General features: G+C 42.6%; 1 protein-coding gene and 1 pseudogene across 12 annotated transcripts in view; both read right to left on the bottom strand.

Annotated features, from left to right (window-relative positions):
• The window catches only part of DLEC1 (DLEC1 cilia and flagella associated protein), a 106,941-nt gene that overhangs the window by 41,314 nt on the left and 48,747 nt on the right, over window positions 1-16,880 (bottom strand). The window lies entirely within an intron of this gene.
• LOC137232236 (translation initiation factor eIF2B subunit delta pseudogene) lies at window positions 1,950-4,980 on the bottom strand (annotated as a pseudogene).

The raw sequence follows: 16,880 nt of genomic DNA, 5'->3' as shown, positions 1-16,880 counted from the left end.
CGGAAGAGGAACTCCATACATGCACACACCTTTGCCTTCTGTTTCGTGAACTACCACACTGGGAAAAACGTATAAATTATAACATGGCAAGCCGTGTTTCCATCACCCAGCTTAAGAAGTAACACATTAAAAATACAGATGAAGCCCTGCCCCAGCCTCCCACCAGAAAACAGCTCCATAAATTTGAAGCATGTCTTCATAGGTATGTATGCCTAAATCAACATTTAAATCCATTTTTGGCCAGTACAACATATTGCCTCAATCCACCTGTGAACCAGATCCAAGTGTGGAGAGACCCATATTATAGTTTTAATTTTTATTTCTCTGTTATTAATGATGATGAGCATCTTTTCGTATGTTTATTTGCTATTTGGGCTTCCTCTTGTGTGATGTGTCTGTTCGTAGTGCCAACTTGCCATTGGGTACTTTGTCTTTTTCGTATGGATTTGTAGGAATTCTTTATATATTCTGGGTACTAATTCTTTATAAGGTGTGTGTTATACCTTATAAAGTATAAGTATTGGGTTCAGTTTTCTGTAAGACGTAACGGAAAACCCCGAATGAACTTTTTGGCCAACCCAATATATAACTTGTATAAGTTTATAACTTGTATTACCTTTTGGCGTACAGTTTCTAAAATTTTCATATAAAATTTATCAACATTTTGTTCAAGGTTTATACTTCAGTTTCAAGAAATCTTTCTATATCTCCTATATTTTCTTCTTAAATTTTTGCTTGAGATCTTTGGTGGAAAGTATTTTGTTTCAGCTATGGAGGGAGGTAGGGATTAAATTATTTTCCATATGGCAAGGATACTAACTCAGTTTTGCCTCTTCAGGTCTGCACACGTGCACGGGACAGCCCTGGCACCATACCCTCAATCTGCTGCTATTCTCCAGACTCGGGGCTAGCTGCAGTCATTGCTGTCATTACGGATCGAGGTGTTCATGGCAGTGGCTGCCCCTCATGTCCACTGAGGCAGGCCTCCAGAGAGTCTTGCTCCCAGCCACACAAGGCAAACCCCCAAGCAATAAGGGGCGGGATCCAGCAGTTTATGAAGGGATGTCTCACAAGATAAAATAATCAACTGCACTTTCTGGAAGTCAGCTCAGTAATTCTTGTATTGGTACTGCCTCCTTCCATCCCCTTTCCTCACTCCTCCCTGGAATTGTAAATGACAGCACAAAACCTCACCACCTCAGACTCCGCATTATGGGGAACCCAGGCTATGACACTTTGCGTCAGAAAGGTCCTAAAACGGCAGACCCTTAGGATGTGATTCTGGAGTTGGCTTTCTCCCCAGTCTGGCAGCGATCAGAACTCTAGCTGGTGGGAAGTAGGGTGTGATGACCCCTGAGATTACTAAGGCTTTCACCCATGGTCGACTTAAATGAGGTGCAGGCGGGCATTGAAACGTGGTAGCTACGGCGCGGTTGCAAGGTCTGGGAAGACAGTAAGTACACGGATTGCACAGTGGGCTGGCTTTCCGTAACAGCACTGGAAGCCATGGAGGAAAAATTGACAGGCTCAGGGCAGCCAACTGCCAACTCAAGGGCCACTGTGAAGACATCCCTTGCATTCCTGGGTTACACTCAATTTGCTCCTGGGGTGGATGTGTGTGTGTGTGTGTGTGTGTGTGTGTGTGTGTGTGTGTGTGTGTGTGTGTGTGTGTGTGTGTGTGTGTGTGTGTGTGCGTGCGTGCGTGTTTCTTCTTGCTTGGTTTTTTACTTAATATTTCTGAACCTATGTTCTTTTTTTTTGTTTGTTTCAAATGTCTTTTAAATTTACCAAAATATGGAAAGAAAACAAAAATGAAATTATAGGAAACATAATAAGCCCCTGGCATATAAGGTACAGATCTTTATTCCTACCACAACTCCTTAGCCTCCAGCACTCACAGCCAGCATCCCATTCTGCTCCCCATCTCAGGACAGACAAGCCCTCTCACAGCTCCAAAAGGCTGGGGGATGAGACTGGGCTTATGTTTTTTGTTTTTTTTTAAGTGTAGGGAGTATGTCATTTATTGACCCTGTGTCCCTCCACTCACTGGTCACTACTCTTGACTCGCAGCACAACAGGTACAGAACTGCAAGGGATCATGCCCAGCTCCGTGATCACCAGATCCACCAGTTCTGGGGGGGTCATATCATAGACCAGATTCGACAACCATAGGGACGAGTGGTTCTGCCAGTCAGCCAGGACCACACGTTCTCCTCGCTCACACAGCAGATCGTCAAGGTCATCTAGCTCATTAGAGACAAAGGCATCAGTCTGCACACGCTCGCAAAACTTGTATGTTTCACAGCAGACCAGCACTGGCACATTATGGGCCCGTGCCACCAGGGCCAGCTGTGCTGTCCCTACCCGTGACATCACAGACCTGTTGGCCAGGAGTGCATGAGCTCCCAACAGCACCTTAGAAACCTCTGGGAGCACAAAGGAAGCTGCAGGAATCAGCAGATAGGAGGCAGGGACCCAAGCACAGACCAGAGAACGTAGCATGTGCTTTCCCTCCAGCTGTGGCCGGCTGTCCACCACTACCATCCGAAACCGCCCGCCCGTAGCCCAAGCCTCCTGAAGAATTCGTGATACCAGAGATGAGCATCTATATATCAGGATCACATCTCCATTACTGGTCTTCTCATAAGCAAAGCGTGAGATTGCCTGAGCTGCAAGCACAATCTTCTCTTGCACATATGGTCTGATGGCTGCTCGAAGTTCTGACTCGGCCTCCTCTTCCCGCTTGGAGCCGCTCACACCCGTGATCTCCTTGTTAAGGAACTTGATGGTGTTGTACATGCTCGCTGACGGGACGGCACTGAGTCAGGAAGCTGAAGTAGGGCTTTAGTTTATTCACTAGGTCCCTTGACAGTTCTTCACTGGGAGGTGGGGTGTAGTCCTGAATCACCTGCTGCAAGGCACGAAGCAGGCAATGCACTGGGCATGGGAGCCACTGACCAGGCCCTGGGAGTACTGCAGGCCGAGTCGCACCATGGCTGGGGGGGTCACAGAGGATGGGATGCTCATAAACTGGCTCAGAGAGTTCTGTCTGCTGTACTGGGGTAGGTGGGAGAAGAGACTGACTTTGGGTCCATAATCCTTTCGTGTAGGAACCTGCTGTCGTTCTGGTTTTTTAACAAGCTTCCTCAGAAGCGTGGAGTCATCAACCTGACTCTGCTCGGGTAGACCCTTCACTCCTGAGGGGGTTTCTCCAGCTGTGCTGGGGCAGGCCTGAGGAGGTGGCCCTCCTTGGTCCCCTTTTCTTGCCTGCTTCAGGGCCCGCTCAGCCTCCTGCTTGGCCCGCCTTTCAGCTCGAAGTTCAGCCTTACTCCCACCTGCTGGAACTTTCTCCTTGGCACTGCCCAACTGACTGTCCAGTCCAGGCAGGTCTTTGGTCGGGCCTTGACATTGGACTGCAGATACAGCAGAGCCAGTTTCTGGTTCTTCCCCCTTTTCCTCCTTCCATTTCTTCTTCTGCAGTTTCTTCTCCTTCCGAAGCTGCAGCTTTTCTTCTTGGGTCATCTCCCTCCCCCCTGCCCCAGGCCGAGGAACAAGCTCCTCCTTCATCCCAGATCCCAAGTCCTTGCGAACAGCCACGCCACGGCAGCCATCATCCTCCCGGGCTTATGTTCTTAAGCAAAACTGGCTTATGACTTTCATTGTCAGAGCTCCTTATTTGGCTTTGGTGTCAAGGTAACATTAGGCTCTTAGTCCAAAATGACATAACACTGGGTGACTTATAAACAACAGGAATGTATTTCTCACAGTTCTGGAGGCTGGACAGCCCAAGATCAAGATGCCAGCATGGCTGTGTTTTGGTGAGGGTCCTCTTCCATTCACAGCTGGCACCTTCTCACTGTGTCCTCAAGTGGCAGAAGGGGCAAGGGATCTCTCTAGAGCCTCTTCAGAAAGGCACTAATCCCATTCACGAAGGCTTCACCCTCATGACCTAAGCACCTCCCCAAGGCCCCACCTTCTAATACCATCATCTTTGAGGGTTAGGATTTCAACATACGAATTTTGGAGGGACACAAACATTCAGACCACAGCAGGCTCATTACCTAAGAATGAGGGTATGTTCCTTCTTTTTGTAGTCTCTGACAGTTTATATAAGGTCAGGATTAGCTTGAATGTTTGATGGTGTATACCTGTAAAATGATCTGGGCATGGCGTTTCTTTCAGTAAAAAGTTTTCTTTTTAAGCTATTTTTATCGAAGTTGGATAACCACATAGTTTAAAGAGGCAAGGAGTTCTACAAAATTTCGAAAATAGAAATCCTGCCCTCTTCCCCTGCCATTTCCCACACCCAACCACAAACACTTTTTCCTCCTTTAGCTGATTATTTTGGAATTTACTTCCGTGGCTCCAGATGGCATGCTAATTTTTTTTTTTCAGTTTTAGGCATTAATTATGGATGGGTGATACGGATATTCTCTCTTTCCTCACCCTTAGCCAGCTCACCGCATGCCACACCCTTCTCCCTCATCTTCCCGATGTAAGTTACATCACACTCATGGTTAGATCAGTAATGTTGACATTATTGTTGCTATGTAAATGCTATTCACAGCTGAGCATGAAATTCTCCCTTATACAATTTTTGTTTTTCCGAAAGTTAATCAACCAATTATTTTGTTTGGTTTGTACTTATCAATAATTTAATCTCTTTCCACTACCCTACAAATTTCCTTCCAAGATGTCCAGATGTATCAGGGACTCTTATCAGTGTCACCCCCACAAGTCAACCCTTCCTAGAGCCTCTGGCCTCTTTTAATCTGGACTGGTCGCTTGCTACACCTACTGCTATGACCCAGGACAGGACAACCCCTGTAGCAGTTTTCAGACACATCCAGAAGTTCTTTGACAGTCCTTCCATTGAGAGGTGAGGTCTATCTATGTAGCTTCCCCTCGAATCTGGGCTAAACTTAGTGACTCATTTGTAACCTACAGCAATGCAGAGGAAGTAATGACTTTCTCATGTATTCCAAGGGAAACGAACCTCCAAGGTTAGGTCATAAAAAGTGATGCAGGGACTTCCCTGGTGGCACAGTGGATAAGAATCCACCTGCCAATGCAGGGGACATGGGTTAGAGCCCTGGTCTGGCAAGATCTCACATGCCGCGGAGCAACTAAGCCCATGCGCCACAACTACTGAGCCTGAGTTCTAGAGCCTGCGTGCCACAACTACTGAGCCCGTGTGCCACAACTACTGAAGCCTACATGCCTATAGCCCATGCTCTGCAACAAGAGAAGGCACTGCAATGAGAAGCCCGCACACCACAACAAAGAGTAGCCCCCGCTCACCGCAACTAGAGAAAGCCCGCGCACAGCAACAAAGACACAACGCAGCCAAAGAAATAAAAATAAAATTAAATCTTAAGGGGCTTCCCTGGTGGCATGGTGGTTAAGTAAGAATCCGCCTGCCAATGCAGGGGACATGGGTTCGAGCCCTCGTCTGGGAAGATCCCACATGCCGTGGAGCAACTAAGCCCGTGTGCCACAACTACCAAGCCTGCGCTCTAGAGCCCTTGTGTCGCAACTGCTGAAGCCCAGGTGCCTAGAGCCCGTGCTCCGCAACAAGAGAGGCCACTGCAATGAGAAGCCAGTGCACTGCAACGAAGAGTAGCCCCTGCTCGCCGCAACTAGAGAAAACCTGAGCGCAGCAACAAAGACCCAACACAGCCAAAAAAAAAAAAAAAGTGATGCAACCTCCCCCTTACGAAGTGAGAATACTCACTTCGAAGCTCTGATCACTCACTTTGAGCTGCCTGATTACCCTGAGGTAGCCATTCTGTGAGGAAGCCCAGGCCACATGGAGAATACATGTGCATGTGCTCTGTTAGCACCCTCGACAGACAACTAACATCAACTACTCTGTGAGTGAAAATGCCTCAGAGAGTTCCAGCCCCATCTTTCAGGTTACCCCTGGTCACTGACTTTTTCCAGCTAGGTTCCAAACATCATGGAACAAGCCATTCCCATTGTGCCCTGTCAGAATTTCTGATCCAAAGAATCTACAAGCACGATAAAATTGTTGTTTTAAGTTGTTAAGCTTTGTACCAGCAGTAACTACAGAGCTCCTTAACCATTACTGACCTGGGCCTTTCCTGCATGTCTCTCCTATGCTGGATCTCTCGTTTCCCACACATCAAGCCTTCCTCTTCCTTGGTTTACTCACTTATATAGGGGAGCATGTTCCCTAAGAGTTTCCTGAGAAAGGGTGCATGGGACATACATTTTTAAAGATTTGGCAAATTTGAAAATGTTTTTATCCTTAAACTTTATAGTTTAGCTGGGTAAATAACTTAGGCACACAGTCATATGCCCAACAGATGCAAGGTGCATTTCTAAGAGACATCACTAGATACAATTCAATTTATATAACGGACAGTGGCAGACTGCGTTTCTCTTTGGGGGAGGCTTGCCCTGGGGAAACCAGCCACTGTGCTCTGAGGAAGGGAAGGGAAAGGAAAGGAACTAGCTGAGGTGGAGAAGCCTCAGGCAGAGGAACTGAGGTCTCAGCTGAAAGCCAGCACCAACCACCACACGTGTGAGTGAATGAGACTTTGGCCCCAGTCTCTCGGCTGCGGCCCCAGATATCACAGAGTAGAGATAAACTCTCCTAGCTGTGTCCTATCTGATCAGAAAGCAAACTGCTGTTGCACGCTGCCAAGTCTTGGGGGCAATGTGTTACATGGTTACAGTAACTGGAACACTGAACATATTAAAAGAGACTCCAATGAAAGTTACCCTTAAAACCATGCTGGAAGGGACCATGTTAAGTACTTTCTTTCTTTGTTTTCTTCTATCAAGTACTTTTAACCACAAATGCTGTTCTTAAGTCCCAGAACATTAATACATCTGGGCTGTATGCCTCCCACAGTATAAATATTTAGAATCCTGCAACTGGACATGCAGTCACTGCGGTGATCTGACCCTGAGACTCACTAAACTAGATGCAGAGACTTCCACAAGTAGAATGTTATTCCAAGATTCTTCAGATGACTGTGGGTGGAGGGAGCTATAGGCGTGGAATGGGAGGATGCACTGTGGAATTAGACTGTAGTTAGAGGAATCAGCATGAAGTCACGATTTTTAAATATGTAAGCACATGGATATGGATATATGCATGTTTATGGGTACATATATATTTACATATATATATAGATGGACCTCTGAAATTGTTATTTTTCCCCACCTCTATCCATTTAAAGGACTTAGAAGCAATGACATCCCAGTAGCTAGTAGCAGATCTAGTGCTTAGATCTCGGTTTCTAAATACCATTCTCCACTAAAAGGAACCAGGGCTTCTTAGAAACTGATTTCAGAACTGGGACAAAGAGAGTACAAGATTAGCCTGGAACATCTTGTGATGGCAGAATGTAAGGAAGCGCTCAAGAAACTGCTAGGTCATATCAAAAGAACACGGGAGACAACGTGTAAGGCTCCCACTGGACAAATCTGAGATAATTTCAGAAGCAGAATGAATACTGACTTTAAATAACTCATTTTAGGCTAGATTAACAAAACTTAAGTAGAATGATTCTAAATAGATGTGCTCTCACCAAAAAAATGAACACTATACAATAGCCAATAGTTTACAGTACCTGGATACATATTTTGAAAAAGATGAAATGATCAATTAATCATAGGGGGTGAAAAAACCAATTACTTAACTAAAATTGACCAATCTTGTCTTTAATATATATTCTCTTGACTGGACCTACACTTATCCAAAAATTGGACACAAAATATGTTCCAAATGTCTGTTATAATATTCACATTGTGTTTGACACTCAGGTGTTTAAATGTTGTTATACCCCCAAGATCAAACTGACATCCAATAATGATTCTGCATCACAGACTAAAGCCCTTAGGTTTAAATCCTCTACACCAGGGACTTTTGACCAAAATGGGGGGAGTTGAGAAATTTTTGAGGGAAATGGTGCAGACCTGGCCTAACTAAGATAAAGAACACTAATAAAGGACACTGGAAGACACAGTCTGTCACATATACTCCACAATTAATTTTGCAAGGTTTTCTGGAAAATTCATTTTAAAAATCCTGAAACTTTTTTTTTTTTTTTTTTCCAGTATGCGGGCCTCTCACTGTTGTGGCCTCTCCCGTTGCGGAGCACAGGCTCCGGACGCGCAGACTCAGCGGCCATGGCTCATGGGCCCAGCCGCTCCGCGGCATGTGGGATCTTCCCGGACCCGGGCACGAACCCGCGTCCCCTGCATCGGCAAGTGGACTCTCAACCACTGTGCCACCAGGGAAGCCCCTGAAACTGTTTTGATATCATTATTCAGACTGCTTAAGAACAGACTCCCAAACTGGCCTCTTTCTTACCCCCAAAATATGCAGACAAGATTCACTGTTCCCAGACTAAAGTTTTTCCTCTCTCCTCTCAGTTATAAATTCTTTTTGCCTTTGCTCACTGACAACAGTGTATTGGCTATTATTCGTTAAATGAGTATGCAGATCACTAATTCCTCTCTCAATGAGTCTTCCAATTCATGAGTATAATATATTCTGTAGTGTGCTGGCAAATGTTTAACGACCAGTTCTTGGGGTGGGGAGAGTCCTGACTTGGTAATATTGGCTGATTTCTGTGGTGTAAAAACCCTCAATATGGTCAATTTCAAGATACCAATGTGACATCCCTGAGCACAGAGCTGGAAAGAGATGTGCGTGATCAGCCCTCATGAGCTAGTACAATGTGGGGTACAGGCACACCTCGGAGATATGGTGGGGTCGGTTCTACATTTTCTTACTCTCCTCCCCAAATTTTATAATTTTGATGTCCTCTTTTATACCTTCATGTTTATCCTTTTGCTGTTATCATTGCTTTCACAAAATTTTTAAAATTATGACTATTTCATCTACATTTTCAAATTTCTAAGCATAAAGTTGTTCATAAACCTCTTGTTATCTTTCTAATGTCTGTAGGATCCATAATGATGTCTTTATTTCCCCTGACACTGGTAATTTTTACCTTCTCTCAGTTTGATCAGTTTTGCCAGGGACTAAGCAATTTTACTAATCTTTTCAAAGAATTAACTTTTGGCTTTGCTGATCCTACACTATATTTGTTTTCTATTTAATTAAAATGTGTTCTTGTTTTATTATTTCCTTCTTTCCAGCTTCTTTGGGCTTAATTTGCTATTCGTTTCTAATTTTTGAGATGTATACCTAGGTAACTGATTTTCAGACTATTTCTTTTTTTAAATTAATTTAATTTATTTATTTACTTTTGGCTGCGTTGGGTCTTTGTCGCTGAGCGTAGGCTTTCTCTAGTTGCGACGAGTGGGGGCTACTCTTCGTTGTGGTGTGTGGGCTTCTCATTGTGGTGGCTTCTCTTGTTGCAGAGCACGGACTCTAGGCACGCGGGCTCAGTAGTTGTGGCGCACAGGCTTAGCTGCTCCGCGGCATGTGGGATCTTCCTGGACCAGGGCTCGAAGCCGTGTCCCCTGCATTGGCAGGCGGATTCTTAACCACTGTACCACCAGGGAAGCCCTATTTCTTTTCTAATATGTGAACATAAGTCTATACATTTTCCTCTAAGCATGTCTTTAGCTGCATCCCATAAGCTGTGATGTATCATTTAAAGATGATCATTCATTATTTTCTATTTTCTAATTTCCGTTATGACTTCTTTGACTCATGTATCTAGTAACGAATTGCTTAATCTCCAAATATGTGGGGGAGTTTCTAGTTATATATTCGTTATTCAGTCTACTTAGTTCAAGCTCTATATGCTTTCAGTCCTTTGAAATTTGTTAATTCCTTTATGATCCAGCACATAGACAATTTTGGTAAATGTTCCAAGTATACTTTTAAAGAAATTGTACATTGCAATTGCTGAGTACAGTGTTGTATGTAACTCAATAAGATATAGTTTGTTAATTATATTGTTCAATTCTTCTGTGTGCTTACTGATATTTTTGTCTACCTGCCCTTTAAGTTTTTGAGAAAAGAATGTGAAAATCTCATGTTTATTATTGTTTGTTTTTCTTCTAGACTTGTAAAATTTTGCCTATATATATAATTTTTTTAATATAAATTTATTTACTTATTTAATTTTGGCTGTGTTGGGCCTTCGTTGCTGCACACGGGCTTTCTCTAGTTGCGGTGAGTAGGGGCTACTCTTCGTTGTGGTGTGCGTGCTTCTCATTGAGGTGGCTTCTCTTGTTGCAGAGCATGGGCTCTAGGTGTGCGGGCTTCAATAGTTGTGGCACGAGGGCTCAGTAGTTGTGGCCCATGGGCTCTACAGTGCAGCCTCAGTAGTTGTGGCTCATCGGCTTAGTTACTCTGCGGCTTGTGGGATCTTCCTGGACCAGGGCTCAACCGTGTCCCCTGCATTGGCAGGCAGATTCTTAACCACTGCGCCACCAGGGAAGTCCTGCTTATATATTTTGAGGCTAGGTCATTAGTGTATATAGACTTTATTTTCTTTTTTATTAATTAATTAATTTATTTTTGGCTGCATTGGGCCTTTATTGCTGCACACGGGCTTTCTCTAGTTGCGGTGAGCGGGAGCTACTCTCTGTTGTGGTGTGCAGACTTCTCATTGCAGTGGCTTCTCTTGTTTCGGAGCACAGGCTCTAAGCACGCAGGCTTCAGTAGTTGTGGCACACAGGCTCATTAGTTGTGGCTTGCAGGCTCTAGAGCGCAGGCTTAGTAGTTGTGGCTCATGGGTTTAGTTGCTCCGCAGCATGTGGGATCTTCCCAGACCAGGGCTCGAACCCGTGTCCCCTGTACTGGCAGGTGGATCCTTAACCACTGTGCCACCAGGGAAGTCCCTAGATTTTAAATAGTTGTACCTTTTGGATGGATTTTTTAAAAAACTTTGATCAGTATAAAATGTCCCTCTTCTTTCTTTATTTCTACTAATGCTTCTTGACTTAATGTCTACTTTCTCTGATATTAGCATAGCCACACCAGTTTTTTACCTTTTTTTTTAAAGATCTTCTTTTTGATGTGAATCATTTTTAAAGTCTTTATTGAATTTGTTACAATATTGTTTCTGTTTTATGTTTTGGTTTTTTGGCCATGAGGCACGTGGGATCTAAGCTCCCTGACCAGCGATCAAACCCACAGTCCCTGCATTGGAAGGCGAAGTCTTAATCACTGGACTGCCAGGCAAGTCCCACCAGTTTTCTTTTGGTTAAGGTTTGTCTGATTATATCTTTTTCCATCCTTATATTTTCAATCTTTTAGTACCCTTTTTCTTTTTTTTTTAGGAGAAAGAAATTCAGATCATTTTTTTCAAGGCTGGCAGGAACCCACAACAGTTTGTGTGTAACAGACATTACAGTGGGGATTTATATGCTTATTTTTATTTATTTTTTGGAAAAATTTTTAATAAATTTATTCATTTATTTATTTTTGGCGGTGTTGGGTCTTTGTTGCTGTGCGCGGGCTTTCTCTAGTTGTGGTGAGTGCACGCTACTCTTCGTTGCGGTGCACAGGCTTCTCATTGTCGTGGCTTGTCTTGTTGCGGAGCACAGGCTCTAGGCGTGCAGGCTTCAGTAGTCGTGGCTTGTGGGCTCTAGAGCTCAGGCTCCGTAGTTGTGGCACACGGGCTTAGTTGCTCCGCAGCATGTGGGATCTTCCCTGGCCAGGGTTCGAACCTGCGTCCCTTGCATTGGCAGGCAGATTCTTAACCACTGCGCCATCAGGGAAGCCCTATATCCTTATTTTTAAAGGTTATCTCACGTTAGCAGCATTTAGTTGGTTTTTGTTCTTCTACCCAGTCTGACGATCCTTCTCTCTTTTTTTTTTGGCCATACTGCGTGGCTTGCAGGATCTTACTTCCCCAATCAGGAATTGAACCCGTGCCCTTGGCAGTAAAAGCAGGGAGTCCTAACCACTGGACCACCAGGAATTCCCTGATCCTTCTTTTTTTTTAAAAAAAATATTTATGTATGTATGTATGTATGTATTTATTTTTCGCTGCGTTGGGTCTTCATTGCGGCACGCAGGCCCTCTCTAGTTGCTACGAGCGGGGGCTACTCTTCACTGTGGTGTGCAGGCTTCTCATTGTGGTGGCTTCTCTTGTTGTGGAGTGTGGGCTCTAGGGCTCTAGGTGCATGGGCTTCAGTAGTTGTAGCACGTGGGCTCAGTAGTTGTGGCTCGTGGGCTCTAGTGCACAGGCTCAGTAGTTGTGGCGCATGGGCTTAGTTGCTCTGTGGCATGTGGGATCTTCCTGGACCAGGGCTCAAACCCGTGTTGCCTGCATTGGCAGGAGGAGTCTTAGCCACTGCATCACCAGGGAAGTCCCTCCTGATCCTTCTTTTTTAATTGAAGTACTTGGTCCATTTAATTACTTCATGTAATTATCAACAAATTTGAGTATAATATAGCTAATTCACTTTGTTATACAGCAGAAACTAATACAACATTGTAAAGCAATTATACTCCAATAAAGATGTTAAAAAATTTTTTGAGTATAAATCTACCATGTTTTTATTTTCTATTTGTACTATCCCCCATGTTCCTTTTTCATTTCTTATCTTCTATTAATCAAATATTTTTTAAAAATTCCATTTCCCCCATTACCTTATTATTTTTATATCATTTTACTATTTGAATAATGATTAGCCCAGAGATTACAACAAGCAACCTTAAATTATTAAAGTTTCCATATTAATTAGCACTTATACACTTCCAAGAGAATCCAAGGATCTTGGAACACTTTAAATCCACTTACCCCTCCCACTTTTGGGGTATAGTTATGTTTTTAATTCTACATATATTTAAATAACATATAATTATTAATAATAACTACATTATTATTATGGTTATGTTACATTTAATATTAATTTACATGTCTTAACAAGTTTACCCTTACTGTTGCTCTTCATTCTTATATTTCTCTACTCCCATATGGTAGACTTTTCTTCTGACTGAAGAATTCCTTTGGTTCAGGTCTTCTGGTGATGAATTATTATTATCTGGTAATGAATTACTAGTTTTTGTTTGTCTGAGAATGTCTTCATTTTATCTTCTTTTTTTTTTTTTCACCACACCGTGTGGCTTGCAATATCTTAATTCCCCGACCAGGGACTGAACCCAGGCCCTTGGCAGTGAAAGCACTGAGTCCTAACTACTGGACTCCCAGGGAATTCCTTATTTTCACTTTTAAAGAAAATTTTCACTAGGTTTAGAATTCTAGATTGAAAGTTATTTTCTCTCATCACTTTGAAGCTTCCATTCCAATATTTTCTAGCTTCTGTCATTACTGTTAGAAGGCAGTGGGTCTTTTTTCTCTAGATGCTTTAAGATCCTCCCCAAACCCTGTCCTTAGAGCAGAATTTTACTATAATGTGTAAGTATATGTATATAAGTATATGCATAAGGTACAGTTTCTTTATTTTATCCTTCTTAGGGTTGTTAGTGTTTTACTCTATGGCTTGAACTCTTCATTACTTTTGGATCATTCTCAAGTATTTTTTCTTCAAATACTGCTTCTGTGACATTGTCTCCTCTTTTTCTGGGGCTTCAATTACATAACAGACCTGTTTACTATGCCCCATATTTTTTAACGTAGTTTTCTATATTCCTTCATCTTGTTTCTCTTTATACTTCAGCCTGGATCATTTCTACTGACATATCTGCAAGTCTTCCCTTCATCTGTGTCTAATTTGCTGTTAAGCCTTCTATTGAGTACTTCATTTCAGTTCCAGAATTTTCTTTTTTTTTTGTAGATTCCTCAGGTTATTTACATACAACATTGCCATAACTGGAAGTCTCCACAGAATACATATTTTTAGTGCTTTATTTTGAGATATTAGATTTACAAGAGTTGCAGAAATAATCCAGAGAGTTCCCATAAACTCTTCATCTAGCTTCCCCTTATGTTAACATCTTAGATAACAACAGAACAATGACCAAAACTAAGAAATTAAGGTTGGTACCATATATTAACGAAAGAAAGAATTTATGTGGACTTCTCCAGTTTGTCCACTAACATCCTTTCTCTATTCCTGGATCCAATCCAGGATCTGCAGTTGCATTAGGCTGTCATATCTTCTTAGTCTCCTCCAACTTGTGACAGTTTCTCAATCTTTCCTTGTTGTCTGTGACCTTCCATGACCTTGAGCCTTTTAAAGAGTACGGGTCAGTTATTTTGTAGAATGTCTCTCTACAGTGTGTCCTTCAGTTTGAGTTCTCTGATGATTACTCATGAATGGACTGAGGTTGTGCATTATTTGTAGGAATACCACAAAAGTGATGTGCCCTTCCCGGTATATCATATCGGGGTTATATGCTATTGATGTGTCCTATTAGTGGTGATGGTAACCTTAACCACTTGGTTAAATTGGTGTCTTCCAGGATTCTCTACTGTACAGTTACTATTTTTCCTTTGTAATTGCTAAATATTTGGGGAGAGACTATGGAATTATGTTTCTGCTCACACTTCTACCCAATAATTTTAGCATCTATTAGTATGTCTTGCCTGCAGATTTTATTAGTGTGATAGTTAATGGTTAAATTTTTTTTTAGTGTGGGTTTTTTCTTATTTATTTATTTATTTATTTATTTAGGCTGTGTTGGGTCTTTGCTGCTGCGCGCAGGCTTTCTCTAGTCATGGCAAGCGGGGGCTACTCTTCATTGTGATGAGCGGGCTTCTCATTGCAGTGGCTTCTCTTGTTGTAAAGCACAGGCTCTAGGCATGCAGGCTTCAGTAGTTGCAGCATGCGGGCTCAGCAGTTGCAGCATGCGGGCCCTAGAGTGTGCAGGCTTCATAGTTGTGGCACGCAGGCTCAGTAGTTGTGGCGCACAGGATCTAGAGCACAGGCTCAGTAGTTGTGGCGCATGGGCTTAGTTGCTCCATGGCATATGGGATCTTCCCAGACCAGGGATCAAACCTGTGTCCCCTGCATTGGCAGGTGGATTCTTAACCACTGTGCCACCAGGGAAGTCCCTAATGATGATTTTTAAATTCTCATTCTTTCTACATTATTAATTAGAATTCTTTCATAACAAAGAGTTGTCCCTTTTCTCCCATTTATTTATTCAGATATTTACTTATATTAGTATGGACTCATGGATATTTACTTTATTCTTTGGGTTATAATCTAATAACATTATTATTTGTTTTGTTGCTTGAGTTGTTTCTCCTTTGGCCATTGGGAGCTCTGTGTCCTTCTGACATGCCCTCTCCCCTACTCACACACACACTCTCTCTCTTTTTCTCTCTCTCTCTAGCACTTCCTTACTTTCTGGCACCACAAGATGCTCTACATTCATTTCCTATTTTCCCTGCCTCAACCCTGGAATCAAACAGTTTTCCAATGAGCCCTGGGTTCCTTTTTTTGGAAAATAGTACTTAGAAACCAAGATCCATAGAACAGGTGTGCTAAATGCTACTAGGGTGTCATTATTTCTCTCTCTCTAGTGGATACAGCCAAGAAACATATGCATGTGTACTAACCAACACATTCACATACATCTACATTTATTCTTGTATTTATCCAACTGTGTGTATGTGTTATCCCCAACATACACACCTATATTTTTAAACCATGAATCCATATTTACACTTCCAAATACAATCTAGCACCATAGAGTTCATTCTAGCATTCCCCTTTTCCTTATATGTAACTTCTTTTTGCAACAGTGAAAAAACCTAATTCTCATTCATATTTTTTTAATTTAAAAGGTTTCATCAGGTCCAGGATCAAGATGGTGGAGTAGCTCATCAAGGACGTGAAGCTCACCTCCTCCCACAAATACATCAAAAATACATCTACACGTGGAACAATTCTCACACAATATCTACTGAACACTGGCAGAAGACCTCAGACCTCTGAAAGGGCAAGAAAATCTCCACATTACCAGGTAGGACAAAAGAAAAAAGCAAAAAATAAAATAAAAGAAAAAGACAGTGAGAAGGGAATCGGAATGGGACCTGCAACCCTGGGAGGGAGTTGTGAAAGAGAAAAGATTCCTGCATGCTGGGAAGTCCCCTCACCAGCGGGGAGCTCAGCCAGGAGAGCAGGGGAGCTTCAGAGCCTTGGAGGAGAATGCAGCAACTGGTTTGCAGCAGCTAGAATGGAGAGAGGGACTTCCCTGGTGGTCCAGTGGCTAAGACTCCACGCTCCCAATGCAGGGGGACCAGGTTCTATCTCTGGTCAGGGAACTAGATCCCACATGCTGCAACTAAGAGTTCACATGCTGCAACTAGAGATCCTGCATGCCGCAACTAAAAGATCCTACGCATTGCAACTAAAGATCCCGCACTCTGCAATGAAGATCCCGTGTGCTGCAACTAAGACCCAACACAGCCAAATAAATATTTTTTTAAAAACTTAAAAAACATAAAACAAAAGCCATAAAGAAAGATAAAGAAGGACTCTATATAATGACAAAAGGATCAATACAAGAAGAGGATTTTATACTCGTCAACATATATGCACCTAATATAGGAGCACCCAAATATATAAAACAGATACTAACAGACAGGGAGAAACTGACAGGAATACAATAATAGTAGGAGACTAACACCCTACTCACATCAATGGACAGATCTAGACAGAAAATCAATAAGGCAACAGAGATCCCAAATGATACAATAGAACAGATAGACTTAATTGATATTTTCAGGACATTACATCCAAAAAAACCAGAACACACTGTTTTCAAGTGCACATGAAACATTCTCTAGGACTTACCACATACTAGGGCACAAAACTAACCTCAACAAATTTAAAAGTATAAAAATTACCTCAAGCATCTTTTCTGACCACAATGGCATGAAACTAGAAATCAACCACAGAAAAAGAAAGGAGAAAAAAACAATTACATGGGGACGGAACAACATGCTACTAAAGAACCAATGGATCAACGATGAAACCAAAGAGAAAATTTAAAAATG

The sequence above is a fragment of the Pseudorca crassidens genome, chromosome 10, assembly GCF_039906515.1.
Source record: "Pseudorca crassidens isolate mPseCra1 chromosome 10, mPseCra1.hap1, whole genome shotgun sequence".
NCBI classification, from domain to species: Eukaryota; Metazoa; Chordata; class Mammalia; order Artiodactyla; family Delphinidae; genus Pseudorca; species Pseudorca crassidens.
Note: the sequence above shows the minus strand (reverse complement) of the source record. Positions and strands in the feature narration are given on the sequence as shown.